An 8,944-nucleotide genomic window follows, 5' to 3' on the forward strand; every position below is an offset into this window, starting at 1 on the left:
GGGAGTTAACTTTGGTGTGGTTTTGATTCGTGGGGAGTTAATTTTGATTGTGATTTCGGTTTCTTACGAGTCAGTTGCGATTTTTATGGAAGGATTTAGTAGACTATGAGTTTTCTTTGGAGGTTTGAACGTGGATTTGTGCTGTGGTTGTTCCTGTTGCTGTGAGAAAATTGTGTTTTACAGCGGTCTTTTGAAATGGGCGATGGCTTTGGGATTTTTCTATTGGGTTTGGTAGGTGTAAACACGGATTCAAAGTTGGTTCTTCTTTCTTCTGATGTTTTCATTGGTGTGCTGGAATTCCATATCAGATTCTTTAAAGGTATTGATTCGAGATTTTTTTTATTTTTATTTTGTTGCCTTGTTGCTAGAAGAATAGACAAGTATGGACTGTAGGTGTTGTGAATTTATTATTCTCGACAGTAGAAATGTTGTGTGTTGAATGCTAGGAACAGAACTAAAAAAAATATGGAGGATAGTATGCACTACCTGTGGAAAAACTATGCTAAATGCTATGAACTGAACTAGAGTTGACTATGATGCCTTGGTGGCTGATCGAATTCTAGATAAATATAGAGTGTGATGTGTCGATTTTGAGTTGTTCTTATGTGGTTCCGATGACTTTAGAATTCTGAATTTGGATTTATTTAGTTTCTTTCTAATTATTTTAGGTTGCTGTAGTTCAAGTTTTCCGACTGGTTTTAATACTTTGAGATATACTCAAGTTTTTGGTTATACAAAAGATGAATTTTGTTTCAGTGGCTTGTTTACCTATGCACGAATTTGGCTCCGTTAAGGTTTCTGAGAAGTGATATGTTTAAGGAATGAATGAAGTATACAACTGTTATGAAACGAATATAGAAAGAATGACTGGAATATGCTATGAAATGAATGACTGGAATTTACTATGATATATTAACTATGTAGCTAATTGGATGTGTATGAGCATATGTGGTAGCAGTATGGGATGGGTGACCCGGGATGAGCTCCAGGGAGGGCCCATCCAAACTTGACTGATATGGTTAGCTTCGGCTATATGACTGGATGCATATTCTCTACGAGGTACCTCTAGGTTCATGGGACTGTTGACTGGCTCTAATTGTGGTTACCGGATATGTGACATATTCACCTTATTAGCTACGTAGGAACACTGTTGCATGATATATCTTTCTTATGTCGTACTTGGTTGTGCTATGTTTTCTTTAAAAGGCTTCTAGTTGCTATTTCTACTACTTTATGGATATCTTCATACTCATATTGGTCTGTACTTGCTGGGTCGTAGACTCACCACATTTATATTACAGGTGAGGATGACTTCCAGGATATGCCAGAAGGCCCACGGACGAAGTAGACGAGGAGGCGGGATGGACGCATGGTACTGTCCGTTGTCCGGGAGGGCAGTGCATATTGGATCTACCAAGAGAGATTTTCGTTTCTTAGTCACTCGGGTGGGGAATGTTGAGGGGTTATTGTTCTTATCGATAAACATTTGTTGATACAATCTTGTCTATTGGTTATGATAGTTCCTTTATGGTTCGGCAATGTGATCATTCAAATCGTAGTGGTTGAGAGAGATTGGTAAAAAAAAAAAAAAAAATCCTTGGGATGTTTCACTCATAGTCATGGTATGCTACAATAGCAAGCATGATTTGAATGGACTTAAACATCGCTACTGGAGAAAAGGTTTCATCATAGTCAATACCATGAATCTGTTTGAAACTTTTAGCTACCAAGCGACCCTTATAGATAAGTCCATCCATGTCAGTCTTTCTCTTAAAAACCCACTTACACCCAATGGGTTTTACCCCTTCAGGTGGATCAACCAAAGTCCATACTTGGTTGGTGTACATGGATTCCATTTCGGATCTCATGGCCTCTAGCCATTTCTCGGAATCTGGTCTTATAATAGCTTCCTGATAAGTGGTAGGCTCATCCTCTATGAGCACAACGTCATCATAGTCAGATAAGAGAAATGAGTATCTCTCAAGCTGACGACGTACCCTATCAGACCTGCGAAGAGGTATGTCTACTTGAACTGGTTGTTGTTCCTCAACTCCTTGTGGAACAACATCATCCACAACACTTTGTGGTTCCAGTTCAACTTCCATCGAGGCTTCAGTGCTATGGTCCGCATCTTGAATTTCTTCAAGATCGAACGTACTCCCACTAGTCTTTCTAGAAACAAAGTCCCTTTCTAGAAAGACTCCAGTCTTTGCCACAACTACCTTGTGCTGACTGGGAATGTAGAAGTAATATCCCTTCGTTTCCTTGGGATATCCAATAAAGTAGCACTTGTCAGATTTGGGTCCCAATTTGTCTGAGACTTGACGTCGAACGTAAGCCTCACAACCCCAAATCCTCATGAAAGACACCTGGGCATCTCTCCCAGTCCATATCCTATATGGTGTCTTTATCACGGCCTTGGATGGAATTCGGTTGAGTATAAAAGCTGTCGTGTCTAGAGTATAGTCCCAAAGTATGTCGGAAGATCTGTGTGACTCATCATAGATCGTACCATATCTAATAGGGTACGATTCCTCCTTTCGGATATACCATTCCACTGTGGTGTTCCAGGAGGAGTGAGTTGGGATAGGATCCCACACTCAGCTAGATAGTCACGAAACTCATGGCTAAGGTATTCACCACCTCGATCTGATCGAAGTATCTTAATACTCTTGCCAAGCTGGTTCTGTACTTCATTCTTGAATTTTTTAAACTTTTCAAAGGATTCTGACTTATGTGTCATCAAGTACACATAACCATACCTACTGAAGTCATCAGTAAATGTGATGAAGTACCTATAACCGCCTCTAGCAGCGACATTGAAAGGGCCACATGCATCACTATGTATAAGACCTAACAAGTCAGTCGCTCTCTCACTGTGCCCACTAAAGGGAGTCTTGGTCATCTTACCTAGTAGGCATGACTCGCACGTCTCATAAGATTCAAAATCAAATGAGTCCAGCAAACCATCCTTGTGGAGCTGGGATAAGCGCTTGTCATTTATATGACCTAAGCGACAGTGCCAGAGATAGGTTTGGTTCAGGTCATTTGACTTGAACCTCTTGGTATTTATGTTATAGATAGGGCTTTCAAGGTCTAAAATGTAGAGTTCGTTCATCAGAAGTGCACTACAATAGAACATATCTTTTAAATAAACAGAACAACATTTGTCCTTAATTATAAAAGAGAAACATTTCTTGTCCAAACAAGAAACTGAAATATGTTCTTAGTTAATGCGGGCACATAACAACAATAATCCAACTCTAATACAAGCCCAGAGGGCAGAGATAGAAAATAAGTCCTTATAGTAACAGCAGCAACCCGTGCTCCATTGCCTACGCGTAGGTCCACCTCGCCCTTCGCCAATGCCCTGCTATTTCTCAGCGCCTGCACATTAGTACAAATGTGAGATGCACATCCGGTATCTAATACCCATGATGAAGAAATAGATAGATTGACTTCTATAACATATATACCTGAAGTGGAAGTCTCACTTCGCTTCTTCTTAAGATCTTCCAGGTACACCTTGCAGTTCCTCTTCCTGTGCCCGGTCTGACCGTAGTGGAAGCAGGTAGCATCCTTGGCGACCCCTCCTTTAGGCTTCATTGCCTTGCCTTTGTCCTTGGCTTGGGACTTTCCCTTACCTTTGGGCTTGCCCTTGCCCTTGTGTTTCTGAACCATTAGAACAGAGTGGGGCTTTGCCTTCTTAAGGTTCAGCTCAGCAGCTCGGGCAGTGACTTGTCAATTTCGTTCATATTGTAGTTTAGAACGAATTGACTATAGCTATCTAGCAAGGATTGCAAGATCAGGTCAGTGGCCATCTCTTGGCCAAGCGGGAATCCCAACCTCTGTAGGTTTTCTATGTACCCAATCATTTTGAGTACATATGGGCCTATGGGAGCCCCATCTGACATCTTGCATTGAAACAGTGCCCTTGAGATCTCAAATCTCTCATGCCTCGCTTGTCCTTGATACAGTTGACGAAGATGTTCAACCATATCATAAGCGCCCATCAACTTGTGTTGCTTCTGAAGCTTAGAGTTCATGGTCGCGAGCATTAGACAGGACACATCTAATGCGTCATCTTGATGCTTCTTGTAAGCATCTTTGTCAGCTCGCGGGGCATTGGCAGGAGGAGCCTCCGGAATGGGCTGCTCCAGAACGTACAGTTTACGTTCCTGGGTGAGAACTATTCTCATGTTCCTATACCAGTCCAGGAAATTTACTCCGTTGAGCTTGTCCTTGTCAAGGACAGAACGCAGAGAGAAGGTGTTCGTATTCGACGTCATGGTTATCTACAATAGAAAAATGCAGAAAATAAATATCATATTCTTTTAAATCATTTAATTATGCCTTTAACTAAATGATGCTCCCACTGAATTCTATAATTCATGTGGGACAAGATCCACATCATACTAACCTTTGAGTTAGCTTTGGCTAATACGCCCAAGATTTAGTATGATCGGTAGGTAACGATTTACCAATTACATCTCTATGCAACTCTTGTTTATAGGATCATTATCCGCAGTTATATTAAAACTTGAGTTAGCTTTGACTAATACGCCCAAGAATTACTATAAATGTGATTTATGTCCTATCTTTCCAACCGTTGGAAGAATGCCTATAGTTGTACTCGATCCAACCGAGTTAACTAGGAATACTCAATCTAATTGAGTTTGTACTCGCCCATGCGTTGATAAGCGGGACCAAGATTGTCCCTCCGTATCCTACCAAGATAATATGTGTTGCTCTGCTTTGGCAGATTCAACAACACATGTGATCGAGGTAGTGATAGGTATCACGACACGGTAGGCATTAGAGTTGACGCGATTTAGATCTAATCTAATCGTCGATGTGTATCAAATACGCGATAGATCTAATCTAATCGAAAGGGTGCATCTTGTACACGATTTAGATCTAATCTAATCGTTAGACACTAATTAATTACTAATCATGCATCACATACACACAAGCAATTAATTAAATTAATTTGTGATTAGTCATGGCCCTACTACGATCTTCTCAAGCCAATGAGAAGATCGGATGGTCAACCTAGGGTCAATAGCTTCTCAAGCTCCTCCCTTTGTGTTGCTCGTGCCCTCCTCGTAACTCCGTCTCGAGTGGACCTTCCACGACTCCAATTTTGTACATTACAATTTTGAAACTTGAGTTACATTCGAGTCTAAACTAATTTACAACAAGAATAAATAGAGAAAGGCACGACGCGCAGGTCGCGTATCAAAAATACAGCACACACAATCACATGACGGCACGCAGGTCGTATTATGAATTACAACACAAAATATACCAGTCTAATTGGATCTTTTTGGGCCATGATTATCACAAATTATACATAATTCTAAATTATGTAATTTCTATAATTTTTTGTAATTTTAATACCAATTTTTATAATTTTTACGAGTAAAATTTCCCGGCGGTCCCGTTTAGCGGTTTTCGGGCGCAATCGCGGAACGAATCCCCTTACAGGGCTAGAGGCAGTGCCCCTACCCGCGATCTAACCATCGCGAGTGTCCCTTAGCGATCCAATAGCGCCTTAGTCCGCTGTCCGAAAAAGGTTTGGGGTGAAACCTTGCTGTTTCGGAAAAATCTTCTCGGTAGTCGAAGCCTACAAGCGTATAAACACTTGTGCTTCGCTTCTACGAGAAAATTACTCATAAAAATCCATTAAAACTTAAATTTACAGAAAATCACAGAAGCTATATTTTTCATAAAAATCAAAATAAACTCATACAAGTCTTCGCAAGTGGCTCTGATACCACTGTTGGATTTTTCGGGCCGCGAAAACCGCTTTTTCGCGTCGCGGAAACCCCGAAACCCCCCGCCACCGGATCTGTGCGAAGTAAAAAACTTTCGAAAACAAAATTACGAGTACAAGTTTACCAACCTAAAGATCTACACTAGAACTATATGTTAAGAGTTTACCCTTGATGGGTGCCTTTCGCGAATCCCGCTCGTCCAAGGTGCCGGATCTCAAGATTGTCAAAGTAGACAACCCTCTAGAAGTATCTACACGAACATAAGAAGGAGATTATCAAACTAAAGTGTGCTAGCACCTTAGTAGGGTTAAGCAAGATGAGGAGAGGAAGAGCAAGAAGAGAGAGCACTAGAAGGAAGAAGATGATGGAATGAATGAGAATTACTCACAAAATGAATCTCACCATGCAATTAATGTGGCCGGCCACATTAAGAGGTGTTGTAACCTCCATGGAATGCCAAGAGTCACAACTCTTGGTAACTCCCATGAGGTGGCATCCTACTTAAGCAATCATGATGATGTGGAGCATCATCATTGGCCCAATCAATGCCAACTCACCAATGAGGTGACATAAAGTCAAGTCAAACTTGACTGTTCATCTTCCTCTCAAGTCAAGTCAAACTTGACTTAATCTCTCTCATGGTTGATCTAATCCAACCATTTAATTCAAGCCAATTTAATATAATGAATCTAATTCATTTAATTAAATTAATTCAATGAGTCATAATCTAAATTAGACTCATTGAACACATGAATCAACTTGAGTCCAACTCAATTAGCCCAATTAGGATTACTCTTAATCCAATTTGATTCATCAAATGAATCTAATCCTCTTGGTTCATCATATGAACCTAATCTCCATCTAATTGTCCTTAGTGTGTGACCCCTATAGGTTCTTGTAACGTTGGCAATGCCCCTAAACCCATTTAGGAGCATAAGTAATGAGCGGTATCTAGCAACACATCATTACTACCCAAGTTACAAAAATGTTGAGATCCAACATACCTTGTGACTACTAATTGTGACTCCTCACAATATATGACAAGTGTCCTTCTATCCTAGACATCTAGATTGATCAATGTGAAGTATAGACAGTGTCATCCTCTAATCAATCTAAATCTTGAACTCCAAGTAGACTCACTAAATCAAATGAGCTCAATATCTCATATTGACTCATTTGGGCATGGTCATGCACTTCGTGGTCTCACTCTATCAAGAATATCGATGTCGCTCCCGTCATATAGGAGGGATAGATCCCATCTACATCACTCACATCCCTATGCATATTTCATTATATATCCAGTAATCACCTTTATAGTCGACCCAGTTACGGGTGACGTTTGACGAAATCAAAGTACATAACTCCTTATGTAGGATCCATGGTAACTTCAGGTTCAAGGACTAGTATTCATACTAATAGCCACATGAGAAAGTATATGACACTTATATAACGATCCATGATACTTTCTCATGGCGAGTCATTCAGTATACATTCTCCAATGCATACCCATGTGTCAACTTGATATCTCTATATCCATGACTTGTGAGATCAAGTCATCGAGTTGACCTACATGCTAGTCTTATTACATTAACATTCTCCCTGAATGTTAATACTCAACTAGGAATAATTAAGAGTAGTGTTCCCTATATCATCTTATTATCGGTTCAACTAACCGATTGATATAGGTGAGAACCTTCTACTCAAGGACGCTATTATACCTAGTTTATTTGGCACCAATACAAGTAAGTATAATAACCAAAACAAATGCCTTTATTTATATATAAGAATATGATACAATAAGTCCATAATACAATCATCAAATGATTGACTCTAGGGCTCTAACTAACACTGAATTGATCATAATTTTTTAAATTGTAAATTAATATTATTTTATTGTTTGTTTTAATACTACCTTAACTTGGGTTGATTCACATCAAAAAAGGGAAGATTGCAAGTACCCCGGGTTGGTTTTAGTGTGATTAGCTGAGTTAAGTTAGACTATGTGTTTTTGATTCCTTATGTCTAAGTGTGCAGGGATTTAGGAACACAAGAAGTTGAGCGAAAAACGCAACGAGTGAGAATGATGGCACGGGAAGCGAGTCGATGGGCTCGATGTATCCGAGGGACAACGAGTTGTAAAAGAGTACATCGACGAATGAGGACGCCCGCAGCGCTTTCGAGGGATGTGAAGCCGGAGTGGAAGATTGCTCGAGGAGAAGACTAGAGTTGAGTTCGGGTGAGCTCAACTTTGGACGGTTTGATGATATAATCACCCAAGCGAACGGATGGAAAATTTATCAACCTCGAAGTAATCGAGTCCAAGTGCTCGGACTCCAAGAGCATGGATTTGGTCCATGTGCCCGGATTCCCTCAGGCCACATCAGTAAACCTGTTGCAACAAGGATCATCACCAGAGTCCATGTCCCCGGACCGGGTTCAGGCGTTGGGAACCGATAAGTCGTTGATGAAGAGTCGTTACGGAGTAGATTGAGGCTACCAAGTCCAAGTGCCAGGGCCCAATCCAGGCGGCCAAGAAGCGAGACGTCAGCAAACGACTAGTTGTGACCATTGGACTATAAATAAAGTCCTGGTTCTCAAAGTTATATACACACTATACTTTCATTTTTGAATTCGTGTTTTATTCCTGTTTGTGCTTAAACATTGTAAGGGGCCACTCTGCCTTCGACTTTATCGAAGAAGAAGCTTGATAGTGATCATTCTACTATCTTGGATTATGTGTGTTTGCCCTTGCTAAGTTTAGAAGCAAGAGAAAGTGCTAATTTGTTATTACAGGTTATTCACCTCCCTCTAATCGACCTATAGAGGGCATACACCTAGAATCCAAGAATAGCCTTCATTTGACCAATTCTCATAGTTGAGTCTAGTAAATTGTGAGTATTGGAAAGAAAAGAATTTTGATGTCATTGATTATGATACCACTGTGTTGGAAAATAGTAGATTCTCAAAAGTTTTCTAGGAAAAGAAGAGGAGTTGTAGTATAACCACTTTGTATTGAAAAAAAATACTTATCTTGTAAATTCACATTACATGAGTACTAGTCAATAGAAACTTCTAGATCATACATCATTAAGTAAATACATGAACTTATTTTATATAAATATATGAATTATAAGATTCATGTTTCACTTGGTTCATGTACATCAAAC

General features: G+C 40.0%; 1 long non-coding RNA gene across 1 annotated transcript; it reads left to right on the forward strand.

The window, feature by feature from the left end:
* The first annotated feature begins 215 nt into the window (after positions 1-215).
* LOC122039921 lies at positions 216-1,519 on the forward strand. The gene is made up of 2 exons (XR_006128439.1): positions 216-319; positions 1,302-1,519. It is a non-coding gene; the product is annotated as an uncharacterized LOC122039921 (long non-coding RNA).
* Positions 1,520-8,944: the final 7,425 nt, after the last annotated feature.

Source organism: Zingiber officinale, chromosome 2A (genome assembly GCF_018446385.1).
Source record: "Zingiber officinale cultivar Zhangliang chromosome 2A, Zo_v1.1, whole genome shotgun sequence".
Taxonomy (NCBI): Eukaryota; Viridiplantae; Streptophyta; class Magnoliopsida; order Zingiberales; family Zingiberaceae; genus Zingiber; species Zingiber officinale.